A 20,341-nucleotide genomic window follows, 5' to 3' on the forward strand; every position below is an offset into this window, starting at 1 on the left:
TGCAAAGGCTAAATATTGTTTTGTGTGCCTAGAAACATGTGTGGGAGGAAAGAAAAATAAGAGCTGTTCATCAGAGAGGCACAGTGAAACTTGTCAATAACAACCTCACAAAGGGCACAACTTTCATCATCTTTGTATCCAATGACTGCATAATGTAGGATGATTAATGTAAGGCATGTCTCCTGAGGACGGGGGTTTGTGCTTACGGTAGGTAGAAGTGACTGTCAAGTGACTGGTAACATTTATTTTGCTCTAAGAAATGTTTTCTCTTTCCTTTTTCGTGAGCAGGCCTGGCATAGCTGTGTGCTCCCAAATATTGAAAGCCTGTGTGATGGCTAGATTTGACAACAACAAAATCAAAACACATTTCAAGGGGTGGTCAGCACCAAAATGGGAATTTTCATCTATGTTGCCCGGAAGGCAGAGATGTCTCTGCTACTGATTAGCGCTTTTTACAGCAAGAGTAAGACTGGAGTGTTGAAGGGTTATTTAGCAGGGAATGATAAGGGGAAAGATTTTGTATGTCATAGAAAGGCACACATACCAAGAATGCCAAACTCACTGTTCCCAACTAAGCCTTCTCACTTCTTCCTCCAGGGCTTTCTACATGAGGAAGTCAAATATAACAGCTGGCTTAATATCGATTTTTTGTATTATTGCCTTGGCAGCTTCCTTTGGCTGCTTTCTCTATCTCTAGTATTATAATGTATTTTCACTGCAAAGTTCACAATACAACAGGAAACAAAGCACAGAGGAATGTACAGCATAAAAATTGATTGAAAAGATGTTGGCAATGAAAAATGGAACAAGTCAAACTAGCATAAATGCAACAATAAGCATGGAAAATTAGCCAGAGAGATGATATCTGTCTTATCAACTGCTATTGAATAAAAAACTTATTTTGATTGGAAGTGGCCAAGAAATCACCACCATCCCTCAGAGAAATTCCACTTTGTTTGCTCTGTTCCAAAGAATAAAGTATGAAAATACCACAAATTATTTCCACTTTTTAACTTTTAATGTTGCTTTGCAAGTGCTCATAAGTTTCAAGTTAACACATGGTGGAGTTCTGCTTTAGTCTGTTTGAGCAGTGTGGCAGCACACTCTTTTGGTTACCAAGTACAGTGAGCTGAATACATCATCTTTGACCCAAATTACAATTGCACAATTTCTTTGAGAAATGGAAACACTGCTGTATGCAATAGAATCATAGAATCGTGTAGGTTGGAAAACCTCTAGGATCATCAAGTCCAGCCACGAACTCGGCACTCCCAAGTCCAACACTAAATCATCTCCCTAAATGCCAATTTGCATCTCTTTCAAATATCTCCAGAGACTGACTCTACTATGCCTGTTCTAATGCATAACAACCCTCTCTATGACTGAATTTTTTATGATACCCAATCTAAGTTTCCCCTGGCACAACATGGTGGTTGAACCTGATACCCTGGTTGTCCCCCAAATGCCATGTGATGGCACTGAAGATCATCTTTTGTGAATAGACTCTCCTCAAATAAAACAACCGAAATACGTAGTTAGTCTAAAACATGTAAACAGACAAAAAAAACTGTTTAACAGGCAAATATCTACTACAAAGTGCCCTGAAATTTTCTTTTTTCATACTTTATAGAAGTTATACCCAATTCACTTGAAATGAAAGCAATCACATCTTATACAGAATATTATAAGATATATTCCCATTCATAAATATCTCTGTTATAGCCAAACTTTTGGTGATTAGCACATTTTTTTATGTTGATAATTTATAGTCTTGTTTTATTACAGTGTAAAGATAAACAAAAGCTATGACATAAAATGGCATCTTTATTACTTAGTTTTCAGTGCCTTCTCCAGCAGAATGTTCCCAAAAATCCTGTTTTCCTACTGCAAGGACAGGGAGCAAGCATGGTAACTTCCATGTATTTTAATAACTTAACATTTCAGTTTTAGAAGAACCTGAACTCCATGTTAGATATGTGACAAAAGGAAGGATATGTACTCTTCAAAACCTGGAGAAGTTATTGTCTGAGACAGAATGAAAAAACCTAACCCTTGCCAACAATCTTTTTCTCCTTCCTTTTGCAATATGAATTTTCTGACAGATTCATCTGCACTGCTTGCCTAATATTAACAATTGTCTGTGTAATTTGGAGCATAAAAAGAGGTGGGTAAGCCTTTGAGGAAAGCCAGCTAAGCATGCAAATACTGCTTGTAATTGCTACAGAAATTTAGATGGTCTAGTTGCATATGTATTTCCTACTTAATGGCAATATTTAGAAACTTGATACTTGTCCTGCTTCCCAACTTTCCAGGCCCTAATCAGTGATCCTTCAATGCATTTGATTTTGCATAGCTTTTACAAGACCCTACACTCAGAACTGGTTGTTAGAATTGATACATATTTAATCCATTTGCCTTTTGCACAAAAAATAATAATGAAAAAGCAGGAATAATATGTATGTATGGAATGATACTTGGCAGATAATTCACTGTTTTCTCTTGTGTTGTTTCAAATTTAGGTTTGTGCTGTTCAGATTGAGCTTTGTCTGAACTGTCTTCTACACAGAGTGGTTTTGAGGATAGACTTGACCACTTATAGACAATACATCATTATTCTTTTTCAAAATACAGGTTCAGGGTTACTTCCTTCCATAATTTTCCTTCATCCATAGAACAAAACAAGCCTAAGTGGTTCACATACTCAGAAGTTTCTTCACAATTCTATTTTCATCCATAAAATACATTTCATTAGTCTCCATTGAACTCACCAGCATCTTCCAAAACCAGCTAAGTTTTATTCTGATGCTAACTTCACTTTGTTCTTACTGTCTGGAATTCCATATCCTTCCATTCCATCCTTCCATTTAATTAATTAATTAGCTCTTCTCTGTCCTTTTTATCTGTATCTTCCCTGGTCTTTCATATTTCTTCTAACTTCTCAGATTGTCTTCATATTGACTTCCTATTTCTGTCAATACTATTTCCAGTTTATGCAGGCCATTGAACTCTGGTAAGTCCCAAACCAGAAGTGACAGTGAATCCTAGAACACTGATGACTAGTAACATCCTCACAAGATAAAAGATGGTAGCACTATTTCTGAGACAGTGACTGCAGGCTCTGGCTCCATTTCGGGGATGCACAGATAAAGCACTTTCTGTAGAATTTCGCAAGGAAAAGCATTTCTTTGGTGAAGCCGAACCCAAAAAAGATATATCTGTCTCTTAGTCAGCAATCTAAAATTGTGTCCACACCTTTTCTTATTGAAACCAAAGCCCACAGATACAATTGGAGATTTGCAGAAAAAATACTAAATTGGGATGCAGTAAATTGGTGACAGTGCTGATGAACATCTTTATCACTATTTTTTACAGGTAGCAGCAGTTACATATTTAGTCCCCATTGTTATATTTCTTGACAGTGATTGTCCCATTCAGTTTGTGTGCAAGTTTTAAATTGAGACATTATCAGTTGATGAGTACATGTTCCACTAACATCTCAATTATATTCACTGTCTCAACATGCAATCGTGAATATAATTGTATGCATGAATACTGGCATTGACATTAAATTGTGTAAAAACTGGATAGCTTAGAAAAATAACAGACTGCCTGTTGTTTTGTTTTACTACTTTTCACAGTTATTGTCATTCTAGGATTTTGAACTCTGATAGGATTCACAGGAGTTTTATTTTTTGTAGCATACTGTAGCATTCTATGTGGTTTCCACGTGACTTAAAAAATACTTCCATGTTACTCAATTGCGACATATATTTTACTTTTCTGAATAAATAATATAAATCTATGATGTCTTTTAGAAAGACAGAATCTCATTTTATTGTTGAGAAATGTGTAGGAGAAAGTTAGAAGATATACAGAACTGAGAAGATAACTCTTTATTCATACACTTAATTAAAAAAAATCAAAATATGTTATCAACAGTAATATTTGACTGAGTCCTTCCAAGGGCTTTTATGTAGCATGAGGTCATGACTCAGGTCCAAAGTTAAAGCGCAGTTGTCAGCTGCACTGAGAAGAAACCTGGAGCCTCAATTACCAGAAAAGTTTTTTATTATTGAATTAAGTATATGATATATTCTTAGAGGAATTTATTGATTAAATTACCAATGGCTGTCACCTTTCATATGCCATTTTTACTGTGATATATTTGTAAAAATTCACCACGAGCCCTCTTAGTCTCATCTTTATTAGGCCTCTTAAATTTTCCTAAAAACGAGATAAACTCCTTCAGATCATCGTAGTAGGGCTTTTTACATAATTTTTCTGAATAAATAAATTTTAACTAAATGGGAGGAATGAAAATTTCTGTTTATGAAAACTTACCAGGGAGAATTTTATTTCCTGAGATAGAAATATTTTCTGATCGTAATGGGAAAAAAATCATTGATTGCATTTTAAACTGGTACAAATATGATAGCAAATTTCCTGATGAAAGAATCTAACCCAAAGATAATAGACAAATGAACATGTGAGGTTTAGATGGTGTCAGATGTTATAGACATTACAAAAGATGATATCACGGGAAGATTTTGAAGGTGCCTGTTATAAAACACACCCCAGTGCAGATAGATTTTTGTGGGATTAGCCCTCTGAGACTCGTGTTGCTACAATTGGTATAAATCAGCTGAGAAACAGGAGAAAACTGAAACAAACTTGTTTTCATTAGTTCAACTGAGAATGCAGTTAAGTATAAAGGAAGATCAGAGAAGAGGATAGCCAGGTAAGGAGACCGGTAGATTTCCAATATATATTTTTTTTTGAAGGGAGAGTACTTTTGACTATTCCTCTTACATATTTTCCCAAGTTGCCATTTTTGCATTTGCTCTTTGGCAGCGAATTCTGTAGCACTGAAGTTTTCAACACTTCTGTTCAATCTTAGTGCCCACAGCAACATTATTTAATTAAACCATGAGACCCATCTGCTATACTGTAGGAAATGATAGGTCCTTCACTGTCATAATTTTATTTACTTGTAACTTACTTATGAGATGAGAAAAACTTCTATCTTAGAGAAAAACATTTGCCAATATAAAAATGTATTTCGTGGTACAAGAAAGTGTGCAAAGGAGTCTTAATTTGCCTTTATATATCTATCTCATTGATTATATTTTTTATAAACACAGGACATAAAAAGAGAGCACTTTTTTTCTGTAGTGTAATATAACACACAAAGGTTTATTTCTTTCAGAAAAGTAGGTATTTCAGATACAGTTTTGACAAACTATAATAAATATCTATTAAAATATAAAGGGAGAGCAGAGAAGAAAAAAAGTGCTAATCTCCTAGGGTAGTCATAACTTTTCCTGAAAAATAGTTGTAAAAACCTGATTGATCCATTACCTTCTCCTTTGTGTTTTAAAGATAATTGCAAGTTGCAAAGAAAAAAAAATAAACAAATAAACAGAAAACCATGAGAAGCTGTTTGCCATCTGAAAAAGAAGACAAGAGCAATATGTATTAACAAACACTGATCCACCCACTGCTGCATGTAGATAGTCTTTTCACTGAATTTGCTAACATCCGCTGAAACTTTTCGTTTTCAGTTTCACTAACATGCAAATATTGAGCCTTATGGCCATTCCAGATATTTTAGCCTGGGCACATGGTCCTGATTGCTGTAAAGCTCATCTCCAGAAGTTATGCTATACCTTCATGACTCTTTATGATACTGACTGTTACCAAGAAGGATGTTATTATTGCTATAAGAAACATTATGTGCTATGAAATATAAAGTACACAGTACTGGTACTAATACAACTTAAGTATAAAAATGCCATAAAGCATGAAGCAAGAATTTTATGATGAAATTTTATAATTTATAGAGTACAAATAAAATAAGGATAAAACTGAAATCAATATCTCTTTTATACTTCCCTTTTACAAATTTGCTTGCAGCTCACTACAGATCACATTAATTATTAAAAACTTCTGCATTATACTGAAAACTTAGCAAAGGTATTTCTTTCAATAGTTTACTGCAAAATCAAAATAAACCAGATGACAAATCCCTTCTTTTCCTTTCCACCTATTTTTTTTCACCATCAATCCGATTTTCCTGTTGGGGCCTGTGTGCTGCCAATACTTGTATTTTTCCTATTCGGAAGCTTTCTGTACAAGAAAGCATTTCTCCCAGAACACAGGCCATCAGAAGGCCCTTTAGCTAAAAGTCAATCCTGGTCACCCTTGCAGGTCACAGCAAAAGTATGTAGCAAGAGAAACAATCTTTGTGGTAGCAGCCTAGTGAGCTGTGGGGGATTTCAAACTCTTCCAGCTGACAAGCAACTGCTGTAGTTTACAGAGGGTTATTTCCAGTCTCACCAGCTCCTGAATTGGATTCTAAAGTTGCACTGCGTTTTTTTGTGACCAGGACCCAGGGTATCTAAACTGAAGTCCCAGAATGAAAGGAGTGATTGATGATTTTGTTCTACCAGCAAAGGGAAACCTTTCCAAGGATGGTAAATCTTATTAAATAGCAAGCAGTGTTTTTGCTGGGGCCAGTCTGAGATTGAGAAATCGACTCATGGAGGAGGCAAGGTCCAGAACAAGTTGAGTGCCATCCTCCTTTCCAAGTGCAAATTAGATTTTCTTAACCTTTCCTTCTGCAACATAAACATTTAGACAAACAGTCAGACAAGCATTATATGTTGTATAACAAAACATTACACAGTAGACACATCTTCCCCTGGGGAGACGAATGAAAGAATAAACATGTAACAAGCATTAGTCACATTGCTTAATGCACTACTGGAAAGCACTCAAATATTCATTGTGAGTATGCTATAGAGATATATGAAGTATAATAAGTGTGTTATACAACTTGTCAGATAATTTACTGCACTCTAGATCAGCCTGAGTAAATAAAATTTAAGAATTGTTCCCTGTACAGTTGAGAAAAGCATCAAAATCTTGTCAAAAAAAAGTTTGCATTTGTCTAACTAAGTGCAGGTATGAAAAGCATTTCTGATTTTTTTAAAATGGAATTCTTTAGCAGCACCTATTATTGGTAAATTGTCAAAGGCCATCTATATTGACAAACTGTAGAGAAATATCCTGAATAAGAGGATACTGTCCTCTTCATCACCATTATCTGACTGTTTCCTAGCAACCTTTCAGTATCATCTCCATTTATTTCCATTTCCATAGGGACTGAGACAGCAGCAGTTAACAACTACAGCAAGTAGATACAGCCTAGGAACAGAGAGCAGCCAGTGGAAGTTGAACAGAAGGAAATTGAAGTTACTGCTCTGCTCAGCAGAAACTTTTTGGAAATACTTGGGGATCCCTTCTAACTTTAAATATTCTATGATTCTATTATTTTATACATAGTTAAAGCTTCCATGTCTGGTTGAAAGTTCATATTTACAATCAGTCACTTGCAGTCTATGGTTTATAAGCACTATTTTTTAGAACAGAATAGACATTTCAGTTGGAAACACAAATTAATTCTTCACACATATGAACTGGAGAGAGTAAAAAAAAAAAATAAATATCCCACTATCCTGAGTTGTGCACACCAAGACAGTTGATGGTCTCAGGTATGGAATATTCAAGACAAGCATATTGAAAATTCATCAGCAGTCAGAGATATACTCTGTGGTCTGCTCTGTTGCCAGAATTCAATTTTCTGACATAATGTTAAAGTTTTTGATGAAAATAGCAGGTTTGCAGTAGATTCTAAATAGAAACAGCTTTCTAAATATTTTGATTTTGGTGGGGGGGATTGTTATTCATTTATTTGCCTATTTATTTTGCTTACATGGAATATTCCTCTGCTTCTCATTTTGTCTTACCCCCTGGCATGGGATTTTCAAACTGCATTGGATGGAAGTCAGCTCTGTCACAATTCCTTCTTTAGACCAGTCAGTGGTGAAAGCTGAAGCATATCACATCTTACCAGGAGTGAATCCAAACTGTCCTATTTTTCTACTTTTCCTGTCACTTGCACACATGTTGTCATCTTGAATATAATTTGACTTCTAATGTGGGTTCCACTGCAGTCACTGCAAGTTGTTCAGTATCTTATTGTGTAGGAGTAGCTTAGACCATGAGCTGTGGCCAGAACTGGACAGCAGTTCCATGTGGACAGGTCCAAAGCATGCATCTAAGCGTGCTTCTCTGAGCATTTCTGCACACTCTGCAGCATGCTGGGATTACAGACTTACTCTTTTGATTGCAGAGTTTAGGAACCCACCTCTGTTTCCTAGGTCAGAATTGCAGAATTTTACATGGGGTCTCCAGTGCCCATTTGATTCAGTTCATTTGGCTTTACTGAGTGGTTGAGGACCTGGCAGAATTTCCATTGATGAGGAAGAATCTGGGTGTATCATGCAGCTGCAGTGCTTCTTTTCACTTCTGAGTTGAAAGGCCGTGTGTTCAGTTAATTACTCAATATTGTGGTGTTAATGGTGCTTTAGAGGTGACCCAGGAGTTTGTACATCCTGGGCCTGAATGTTTCTGAGGCTATGGGAAAGAAAGAGTAGATCAGCAAGCACACTGTCAGCCAGGTAAGATGCACACACTAATAAGACAACCTGAAAGTTGATGGGAATGGGAGGAATCGATTCATTACAACATTTGCAGATGCACTATAGAAATTCCAAGAGATATGTGCAATGACTCTTAGAGAGTAAATTATTTACTCTCTTGCAGAGAGTAAATTATGCAAAACTCTGCCAGTGGCTAACCTTACACAGACTTCAGTGGTTCCAGGATTTAATCAAGTCATCTCAAGCGCCACAAAATTAATACTTCTCTTTGAAAAGCAGCAAATTAAGCTTTGAGTATGTAAAATGTTATACCTGTCACTTGTAATGCATGAATTGAGGCACAAATTTTAGACTTAAGTTTACTTTCCCATTAGAGTTAAATCACTATCTATCAGTATATGTTATTTATACAAAAGGTGCAATTCTGAGAGTGAGTTTTGTACAAAACTGTAGGCTAAAGTAAACAACCTTCGACTTCTCTTGCAACTTGGTCAATTCTGGTTTTATTTCTCTCTTTGGCTTTGCAGCAAACTTTGAACAGCTTCTTGTACAGAATCACTAAATACTTTAGATGGGAAGGGACCTCTTGAGAACACACAGTCCAATTCCCTTGCTCAGCTTCACTTCCCTCTCCCATAGCCATTATCACTTTCTACCCTCTACTCCAAGCACTGCAAGTACATCATCCACAGCCATCTCTTCTGAGCATTCTTCCATTGTAAAGGCTTGTGACTCAGTCACAGGCAACCATTGTCTCCATGTAGGAGTTAGTTCAGTTTAGAGCCTTCCCTGAGAGCCAGGGGGGAATGGTGCTGCCACAGGCTGATACCTGCTGTCCCCTGGGTAAAGGCAGGCATTATTAAGTGCATCAGATGGGTAACAATTCAAGGCCAAGGACAAGCCAGGAAATCAAAATAATTGCTCAGGAACAGGGCTGGAGACCCTGCAACACCTCTGGAGGGTGCTAAACTGGTATCCTGCACTTTGGGTTGGTTTAGGGTAGCTAGGCAAGGACAGTAAGGTCCACAATTCTTTCACAGCCCTACAAAGGTCTCTTTTTAGTACCCAGTCTACTTTAGGATGTGTTGTGAATAAAAATTATAAATGACTACTGCAACGTAAAAAAGTATTCACACAACCTGAAAAAATTGAGCAATATCATTGCATTTTTGTTAACCAAAAAACATAAATTATAAGAAAATGGTTTCTACTGGCAAAGTGATATCACTGAAACTGCAAGGTTTCATTAGCAGCATGATATTCTACAAGCTTTGCAAAATAATTGCTTAAACACTCCCAATATTATTCAGAAAGTTCAAACATATCTCACTTTAAGCCTACTGGATTTTGCTCTGATACTGTATTTCTTAGGAAGCTAAATTATTTGTTGATTTGTTAAGGAGAAAATTATCTAAATGTAAGAACTGAAGTGTATGAAATTGAGGTTCAAATGGAGGGTCATTAACCCTCTCACTAAATTTTAGCGAAGACACTTAAATTGTTCCAAATATAAAAATAAACTCTTTTTCAGTTGGAGCCTTTCCCTGCCAGAAAGTACATTTTAAGAATGACAAATCTTTGTTACGATTTTTTTGTTTTAATATCTCATTCTGAAAGAGCAATAAAAATTACTTTTAGGATGACCCAATACTTGCTTACTTAAGATTATAATCTGAGACTGATTTTAAGTACTGCTATAGATATTATGATTCATTATTGCAGATTTTGCAGCATATCACATTAGAGCATAAGCTCCAGAGGAGTAAAGTGATGGAGAAATTTCAAGGCCAGGGAAAAAAATGTAAAACATTATGTTTTTAGTCTGAGTATTGTGAGAGTTCAGCACATTCTGACTTTCAGCTACAGTCAAGAAAAGAAATTTTTTGTAAATGACATGCCATTAACCTTTGAAAGTAACTTTTCCTTTACAGGATTTGTATTCTACCAGCTCCTTATAATACTATCCATTCCTCTGAGTAACTGAGACTGTTAAACTGCATCTTAAAAGTTAATTTATTTTGCTAATAATGGGAGTATCCCTGGTCTCCAAAAGAATAAACTGTACTTTAATTGTTTCAGCCCAGAAGTATTGCCTTCTTCCAGTGCTGTTTTTTGTGAGTAAATAATAAAAAAAAGTATTTGAGCTTTTAAAAATAAAAGTGTTCTTATCTATTTAACTTCTGCAAGATGCAATTAACTGAATTCCTAGTTCGAGAACTTTCTTTTCTTCATTTCTTCACTCTTTGCAGGTTGGAATCCCTCTAAATTGTTTGTGAGCCCCATAATGATGTCATAATCATTAATTATGGGCTTAAGTATGCTGTGCATTATATATCATTAATCTCTGTATTTTCATCTGCAATTCCAGAGGTCATACCTTTAAATATCCTATGAGGAAAAGGAAAGAATGAATGCAAGCTCATGGTATGGTATTATCTAAAGCTTCCCTGTTTCTAACATGTATTCATTACCCTTCCATCCCCCTCCCTTTTCTGTTTCCCTTTTCAAATCTATGCCTTACTTTGTGATCTTATGTGGCCTCTTTTTTCCTTTTCTCTTCATATGTTGTTTTTTCTGTTCCTTGTTCATTTTCTTTGTCTGTCTCCATGGTATCTAGTGGGAATATTTATTAGCAGTAGAATTCGGACTTCCTCAGCCAATTTTGCTATAAGCTTGACAGACATACATGGAAATGCTCTTGTCCATGATCACACAAGTGACCATACTTCATTGTAGCAGTTCTAGCTAGTGTTTTTAAAGGATCAATCTGCTGTTTATTTGAGGAAATCCAAGTGACACTTAAATAGAAAATTGAGATTCTGACAGTTCAGACCCAATTTAAAGAACTCATGTGTGTTAACAGAGATTTATTTTGAGTTTTTCTTCCATTTATGATGGATTGATTGCATCTTGTAGGTCCTTTCCTCATCTTTATTAAAAGATAAAATATCTGTATATTCCACAGGTTACAGCTGTATTTGACTGGTCAAAAAATCCTGTGGTCTCAAATCTGGCTATAAGACTCCCATGAGAATATTTCTTTTGGGTGATGAGACAGGCACTAAACTAAGATATTATGCAGAATTTTAAGAAACGTATTTTTAAATTTTAAATAGGAAAAGATTTCAAAGCAATCTATTAGTCAGTGATTTGATTTGTAGATATCTAGATATGGGATATTTGCTTTATTTTGCTGTTTATTTTTGACTCTTTAACACACTCCTTCCAACATGAATCTTAAACACATGGATCACAAAGCCAGTTTTGGATAATTGCATTCTTAATTTTAAAAGCCAGTGGTTAAAGGGTAATTGAAGCAAAAATGTTGTGACCTTGACATCCAGTATACAGTCCAGTAGTTTCAATTTTGAGTGAGCATGGAATTCAGCCACATCAACTGTCCTGAAGTAGCTTGCTATCTGCGATACTTTGACCTTAGAAATATTTAAGCCTATCTTAAAGATGATATGAAAGCCTAGAACCTGAACAGCAATTATTTTTCCTTCAAACACTAAACTGTGTTAGTTGATGTGATCACCTTTCAGAAAGTGAGCCCAGTTCTCTTCTATTCTCCTCGATTCTCTACTCAGCTTCTGCAGTTTCAGTAAAGTAATGGAAAAAAAGAAGATAAAAAAGCCCAAGTCAGCAGTGACACTTCTATAGAGTAGCCCACTAACACCACCATTTACATTTTAGTGTGGGTAACAGAAGACATTGGGATTGCTGCCCTAAATAAAAATATTTGAAGATAAGAATACAAAACTGCAAAGCATATTAACAAACTGAGGGTTTTGTGTAATTTTTTACTCTACTTTTATCTCCCTTATCAAGATTATACATTCCAACAGCCAGGGCAGGAAAACAGGATTCAACAACAAGTATTATAATTTATTGGGAATACATAAAAAAACCATTACTTTCTGCAAAGATATGAAGAGGTTCCCCCAAACTACAGACCAGCTTTAATGAAAATACATCTTACTTCTTTCTTTCCAGCTTATTTTGCAAGCTGCTAGAGATTCCTTATCCTTTGTCATTCTAGAAGAACCACTCCCAAAAAATTACTTCTTCTGGCCAAACTTACGGAAAATGGAATAGTACCAGAAGGAAAAATTCAAATGGAAGTGATTAGGGAGGGCTCCTGATTTCTGGTGATATATTTTAAATGGTCATCCCTTTTTATTTGCTCCAGAATTTTTCTGCCTTAGTAGAAGAAGCGTATGTATATTATCTTCTGGGTCATGACACCCTGTGGTTCTGCATATCATTTGAAAATTAAATATGTGGCTTCTATGGGAGTGTCATAGGTTGTGGACAGTGGCAGCTCAGAGGACAATGCCCTTTCACTTTTGTTATCAGCTACCACTAGGCCAATATCTATAGGAAGACAATAAGATCTTAAAAAGCCACTGTTGATCAGTTAGAACCTTGGCTCCACAGTGGTAAAATGAAATTAAGATAAGGCTCACTCACCTGTTGCAATGGCTCATTATTAATACAGAGAAGTCAGCATGAGCAGCAAAGCAGTAAAAGACCCTCCCCATGAATGATAAGCAAAAGCTATTGGGCATTTAAGACCAAAATTACCTAGAAAAGGAGAAGTATGTACGTCTCACTTGCACAAAACCATAAAACAGACAACTCAAGTATTAAGACTAACAGAGAAATGTGGAGAAAGAGGCAGATTTCAGACAGACATCCTTTGTCATCAGTGGGTTTCCTGTATCCTTGAGCATCTCAGCTGAACTGCTATTTTAGAGGGTACTGTTGCCAACTGCTTCCATGAGCTATCATAACACATATGTATATTAATTGCCAAAGGTGTTAAATAAATCTTTCTGCATCTTGGCTTTCTTACACATGACAGCCTACACAGAATGGCTTTTTGCTTTGTTATAGCCTGCTATACTTCAAGTGAAATAATATACTGGATTTGTGCCATTGACTTACACCCTGTGCATCCTACTTATTCCAGTAGATTTATGCGTTGCTGGCAGTAGGGACAGACCATAATCATATATTTCTCCCCTCCATTTTAGTGAAAAAAAAAATGTATCTGATTAAAATATCTTCACAGACTGACATGGACAGCAGTATCCGTATGAGGGAGATTCTCATTGTGTTTGAAAATTACCTGAGGGATTTCAGATGGTCTTTTAATTAATTTATAATAACTTCTGAATATAAATGACAATACAAAATCAAAGCATTGAAACTAAATGCCTGAATGACATTTGAATTTTATTCGGTAATTCAACAGGCCTGCTGAATTGGGATTGCCTCATCATATGGCAAAGATTCAAAGAAATTTCCACATAGAATAAATGACCAGGATAGCTCTTTGCACATTAGAATACTCAAGACTTTTATCTCTTGGAACATATGTATTACTACAGGCCTAATTCTAAATAATGTGTTCTTGCACTTGTTTCATCATCAGCTGTACATTGGAAAGTTGATGCCCAAATTACCATCTTGAATACATTTGCTGGCAGGTCTTTATATCCATTTTGGACACACTGAAGGTGTCTTCACAGTGGTACCAGTATAATTATACACTTAAAGCAAATAGCTAAAATGTTACATGTGCAAATTCATTTTAAAATTAGATTTCTGGCAAGTACATGAGAAAGGATTCAGAGCATGTTAAAATATCTGAAAATAATTGCCACTAAGTTTAATCAGTTATGTGAAATGTGAAGTCAACCCAAGGTCACCTTAAAAAGGAAAGGAACGATTTCAGCAGCCATTGCACAGAACCAGATTGCATGACTGGGAGGTTAAAAACAAGAGAGGACAGAGTTCTTCAAAGCTGTATATATTTGTTAAGATATGCAACTAGAATCATGTAAATGAAAGATTCAATGATTATTTACAAATTAAATTCACTAACTTTATAATTGATGAATAATTAAATGGAGATAAGGCTCTTAAGACACATACAATAGTTTCCTATTCATATGAATAAAAGGTCCATATATTTTCTTTAAAGATTTTTATATTGTTCATAGATATCTCCTGCTCTTCAGGCTCCCCCTACTCATTTCAAAGTGTAAAGAAGATCAGGCAGACTGCATGTCTGCTCCCACATTTTAATAGAGACAGGAAATTAAGCATCTAATAATGAGACATGTATAATTTATCCCAGGCTATCAAGTTTACCCTTCAAACTACCTGTTCCCCTCTCATATCTGTACTCCAGATGATAACTTTACATACCTTTAAACTATTATTGTGTTTGCTGTTGATTAAGACACTTGTCTTTCATGGTACCAAAGTACATTGCATTTGTAATTTAGCTACTATTGTATTAATTAATGAATAGGTCATAGCTGAAAACAGCTAAAAGCCAAACGTTCATCAGAGACATCTAATAGGGTGCTGGACCTGAAGCCAGGGAAGCAAGCATAGCCGTACTAGATAAATAGGCACTGCTGGAATAAAGCATGACCAGCAGAACCATGGTTCTTCTGATTATTATAATCATTATCTGATTATAATAAGATGTAGGAGGACAATTTTCAAGGAAGACTCTATGATAAACATGAAGTCCAGTGTCTATAGAGAGGAGGACAGCAAATGTCCTTCTGGATCTCATATCCTCAAGTATAAACAGGGACTTAGAGTAACCTTCTGCTCTTTGAGATAAGTAAAATTGGCATAAATACAGCTCAGAAACTAGTTGGAATGAGGCTTCATGGTTAGTGTGTGTGTGTGAATGTGTGGGTGTAGGAGGAAAATATCTAAATACCTATTACAGGAATTTACAGGAAATGCCTTCTCCAGGAGAAAAGAATTGGTTACTACTACAAGTTTGAGATTTAAAAAGTGGCTTGTCATTTAAGAGTCCTGTGCTATGATTAGCATTATGACTCCATTTACTACACCATTTACATTCCCTCATAGGATGATATTCCTGTTTAACACTGGCACCTTAAAAACCAGGCATCTTAACCCAAGAAAGTCTCTTTCCATAGCAGTTTAGGCACCCTATGGTGCCTATTAGCTATTTTGAAGAGTTAAAATCACAGGATCAAGGATGAAAGAGTCCTCAGAACATTTCTCGTCCAACTCACTGTTTCCCAGGGCTTTACCTTGCTGGACCTGGGAAGCCTCCAAGGATGGAGACAGCACAACCTCTCTACACAGCCTATTCCACTGTTTCTATTTACATCTAGTCTGAACATTTCATGTTTCAAGCTATGCCCACTGTCTCTCACCCTTTCATTGTTCACAACTGTGAGGGCCTGCTCTGCTTTCTCAGTGACCATGAATAGCTAACAATGGGCTGCTGTTCAGTCTCCCCAAAGCTGCCTCTTCTCCTGCTGAACTCCCTCAATCTCTCCTCAGAGGATAAGTACTCCAGCTCACTGAGCATCTTGGTTGCCCTTGTTGTGCTGTCTCCAAATTACTGATGCCTTTCCTGGACTTTGGGGGCTGAGGGATGAGAATTGCCTCCTCCAGGCCACAGACAAAAGTGTTGAGAGGAGGGGGTACCCAGTTAGACCCTGTGATGATCACTTGTGACTCACCTTCCTGTAGAGTATGACCGATTAAATGCCTGCCCCTCAGTCTAACCCTCCAGTCATCTTTCTACCCTTAGATTTTCTACTCAGTCATAAGTCCTTACTTGCATAAAATAGTATTACGAGAGACAATCAAAAGCCTTGCTAAAACACATGCTAATGGCATCCACTGCTCTATCCTTGCCCACAGATCCTTTCACTTTACTATAGAAGGCAATAAGGTCAGTCATATTGTTTACCACCTGCCTCCATAGACTAGAATTTTACATGCACTACTGCCCAGATTAGATGCTTTATGCTGCAAAAATAAGATTTAAAAAAATCCTCAAATTAGTTTTTCATGGTTCTAGGAACTTTTTATTTATGATGTCCATTGCAAACACAGAACTGTTTCCATCACCAACTGTTTGAACACCATCTATGAGTTCTTACAGCAAATTAAAGAGGTTTCAAGTGACAAAATCATGGCATTGCTGTCAAAAAAGAAGGGCTTTTGACAGGCAGGATGGTAATTGCAGTATCAGGTATCCTGCTGTTTTAGGTTGGCTCCTCAGTGCAGCTCAACTTGGCAGAGTTAATATTGACACAAAAGCTGATTAGTTATAGTTAGATGTTTTTGTCAAGTTTGCCATTTAATCTCCCATTCAAACAATTGATAAATCTTCCATTGCTTTTTGTGGAAACTACGTTATACCATGAAAACAATCCAGAAAATCCAGTTTCTCTCATTTGGTTTTGAGATGCTGGAGAAGACCAGCTTGTATTGGAAATTGGGTTGTTCTGAAAGAAGAGAGTAAAATTTGCTTAGAAAAAGAATGTTCAGAATCTAAATTCCATACCTAGAATACTTCATTGGCCCTAGTCAAATAGAACTTCTACAATACATTTGAGGACCATGAAAGGACATAAAATTAACCAGTGCATTTATCTGAGGAGTTGCTAAGAATATTTCAAGCTCAGACCTAATTTGTAACACGTAATAATGAAAACACTGACAACCTGTTATGGTTTGACACTGGCGCAATGCCAGCGCCCCTATGAAAATACACTTTCTTAAATAATTGCTGTGAGATGTTATCAGGAACAGAGTAGAGTAGGCTTAAGTTTAATAACAAAGGGAAAAAAACTTTATTAAACTACTACTACTATAAAACACAGACACTAAATCCAGGATGAAGACCTCCCAAAACACTCTTTCTCCTCTTACCTAATTTCTAAACAAACCTACAGTGAGACATTACCCAGGATCTTAATTAAGTTGCTAGCCTTCAGATAATCAATACTCAGTCTATTAAGGGAGACAGGAGTCTCTTCTGTGCTACAGACCTTTCAGGAAATACAACTGCTACTCTTGTCTCTCCATGTCACACATGGCAACTGCCTGGAGAAAATTTGCCATGGTGACACTCTCCTTTCCATGTCACAGTGCTCTCACCACCGTGCATGGACAGACTGCTCATAGGGCTCCTTTAAGGATGCTTTGCCAAGGACCAAGAAAAACAACAGTTCACTTTCTCATCTCAGGACTACAGTCCCCCCCATTTTCCCCTGAGGCCAAGGGTCCAAGAACAGAGATCTTCTTCTTCTCTTCTTCTTCTCTGAAGACAGAGGGCCTCTCCACACCCTCTTCAGCTTTCCTCTGTTCTCTCCATTACTCTTGGTAGTCACTGAAACGGTCTCTTGGCCCACCAATGCAGGGTGGGAGATCTGCAGTACACCCTGACCAGAACCAAAGAGAGCAAGCTCTTGGGAGTTCTTGCTTTTAACCCCCTGTGTTCTCAGAGACGTATCCATACCTTCAGTGGTCACTCCAGGTGCCAATATCCAAACTTAACCACTAACTAGTTTAACCTAACTTCTTAAAAAAATCACTTCCATATCAAACCACAACACAACCCCAAGAAACAAACTAACTAACCTTGCTAACCACACACTAACAAACCACACTTTTAAATTTAAAGTGTCTCCTATCCTAAATAAAGCAAAAGTATATTTTGCATTTCTAGCAATGTTACATACAGGTCTTGCCAGTTCAGTAGGTATTATGGTCAAGAAAACATTATGTATTTTGGCACTCTCTTACCTACTTCCTCCTAGGAACCTCTCTTTCTGCAACCTGTTAGATAGTTCAGACTGGCAAGGAATCCCCTTCAGACTATAGAACTTTAATATAGTTTATTTTCTTGGTATCCAACCATCTGTAAGTGCTGTCCCATTTGCCAATCTGCAGGGGCTGTTTTCATATTAAGACACAGAATTGCAAGATCCACCATCACCTTCATATGATTGTTTGATACTCTTTTAAATCATTTGTGCATATACAGCTAAGTGGTTAGTAATACTAAAAACCTTATATTGTCTCTATACATGAAAAGCTTCTAGTTCCCAGTTTCAAGCAGTAGTCTGAAAACCAAATTTCAAGCTGTTACTCAGAATGAATCATGGGACTCAAAGGCCCCCTCACAGGCAAATACTCAAGGAGGCAATCTATCCATGGGGAGGAAATAAAGAGACTGACCTATAACATAATAATAAGCTAGAAGTATGAAGCAGGAGAGGGCTAATGGATGCCATGTTATTTATAGCTACAACAAAACTCATTGCCTACAGTTTATAGATAGAAAAATTCAGAGTGGAAATATGAGACATGCTTCTACCAGTGAGAGAAAATAGACATTGGGCCACTTTATGAAGGAAAGTAGTAGATTTTCTATCCATCATGCAACATTTTAAAATCAATAATGGGTTCATTTCCAGACATATACTGTATTAAACCATAAACTATTGGATTTCATATGGATGTCATTGGGTGGGGTGTTACTGCCTATGTCACATTATGTGTCAGACTAAATGAGTGTAGTGTTCTCTTCTGGCCTTAAAAGCCATGAAGTGATCAATGGCTGTTTTCAGGGCCACAACCATGGATAAAAGCAATTATTACTTATGGCTGAAAGAAAAAAAGAGACACCATGTGACCTGATTGGCCTAGTCAGTCAATACCAACCTATAGAGACTCCAGATACTCCTAAGACAGAAAGTAATCAAATATATCAGAACTGTGCTTTCTGCTTTTTAAAAATTCAGTAATTTATCATTTTTGCTCTCCTGCATAGGATGTAATAGGTTCTGTTAAGAAGTCATTTCATTTCATGGAAAGATGCAAGTACTCAAATGAGAGTGTCATTCTAATGTATATAAACAATGACTGTCCTTCCTGTAATTTTCATCACTGCTCTATTTTACCCCTTTTCTTACTTGAATACCTCCTTTCCATCGGAATAGCATTTCTCATATTTTCTCCCTGCTTCCCCTGGCCAGCTTTGGACTAATGAATCATTTACACTTTTGCATTTATTTATGATTAAAGAAAAGGTGTCTGAAAAAAACTGATGATTGGATGACATAACTCAGCAGGAATGAAAGTGCATTAGAAATTCATTATTCTTTGCTTTCCTAAATATTTTGTATATATTGTGACACAGATAAGTACTTTTTTTTTTTTTTTTAAGAATAAAATTAAGAACTAATGCCTTGTTCAGACAGAAAAATTCTGGAAAGACCACGGTCTGATCTTGTATATTATCACAGTGACAGAATTGCAGAATGATTAGGGCTGGAAGGCACTTCTGGAGATGATCTGGTCCAATCCATCTGCTGAAGTAGGTTGCACAGGATCACAGCCAGAAAGGTTTTGAATAACTCCAGAAAAGGAGACTTTATAACTTCTTTTGGCAACTCCATCAACCTCACAATAAAGTTTTTTTGTCATATTCAGATAGAAGTTCCTATGTCTCAATTTGTGCCAACTGTCCCTTGTTCTGTCACTGTCCTGAAAATGTGCTGTCTTAATTCTTTTGTGCTATTAATTATGTGCTAGCTTAATTAATTTAGCTCTAAATTAACCTTCAGGATTCCTGTGCAGTCCGTCTAGAAGGTCACTAGAATACTAATGAATTCTCTTGTCTCCTTTAGCTATTCTGTGTACAGTAGGCTGTGTAGTCAGAAATGATTGAACTTTCTTTGAGATATTTACTACAAAACAATTTTCTTGTCAAAAATATGTATTAAATGGTGTTCAACGAAAGTACATGGCTTAAAAATATGAATAAATTCTGGATACTACTTATGAGGAACCTTCATTTTGTTTTCATGAAAAAAAAATTTGTTTTCAATTGATTGAAGAATCAATTTCTCCTATTGAGTGCAGAGGACTGTGACAAGATGCTAGTGGAAGATGGATTATATATAGATAGATAAAGATATATAGATATGGATATATAAATAGTTCCATGATCCTGAGAAAAAAGGAGA

General features: G+C 36.4%; 1 protein-coding gene across 5 annotated transcripts in view; it reads left to right on the plus strand.

The window, feature by feature from the left end:
* FUT9 (fucosyltransferase 9) overlaps positions 1–20,341 on the plus strand; it is a 98,497-nt gene that overhangs the window by 23,822 nt on the left and 54,334 nt on the right. Inside the window, exon 2 of one of the 5 annotated variants that reach the window (XM_068184093.1) lies at positions 10,754–10,874. The exons of the other annotated variants lie outside the window; for them this stretch is intronic. The gene's annotated coding sequence lies outside the window, so the exon portion shown is untranslated. The remainder of the gene's footprint in view (positions 1–10,753; positions 10,875–20,341) is intronic. 5 annotated transcript variants of the gene reach the window in all.

This window comes from Anomalospiza imberbis, chromosome 3 (assembly GCF_031753505.1).
Source record: "Anomalospiza imberbis isolate Cuckoo-Finch-1a 21T00152 chromosome 3, ASM3175350v1, whole genome shotgun sequence".
NCBI lineage: Eukaryota > Metazoa > Chordata > Aves > Passeriformes > Viduidae > Anomalospiza > Anomalospiza imberbis.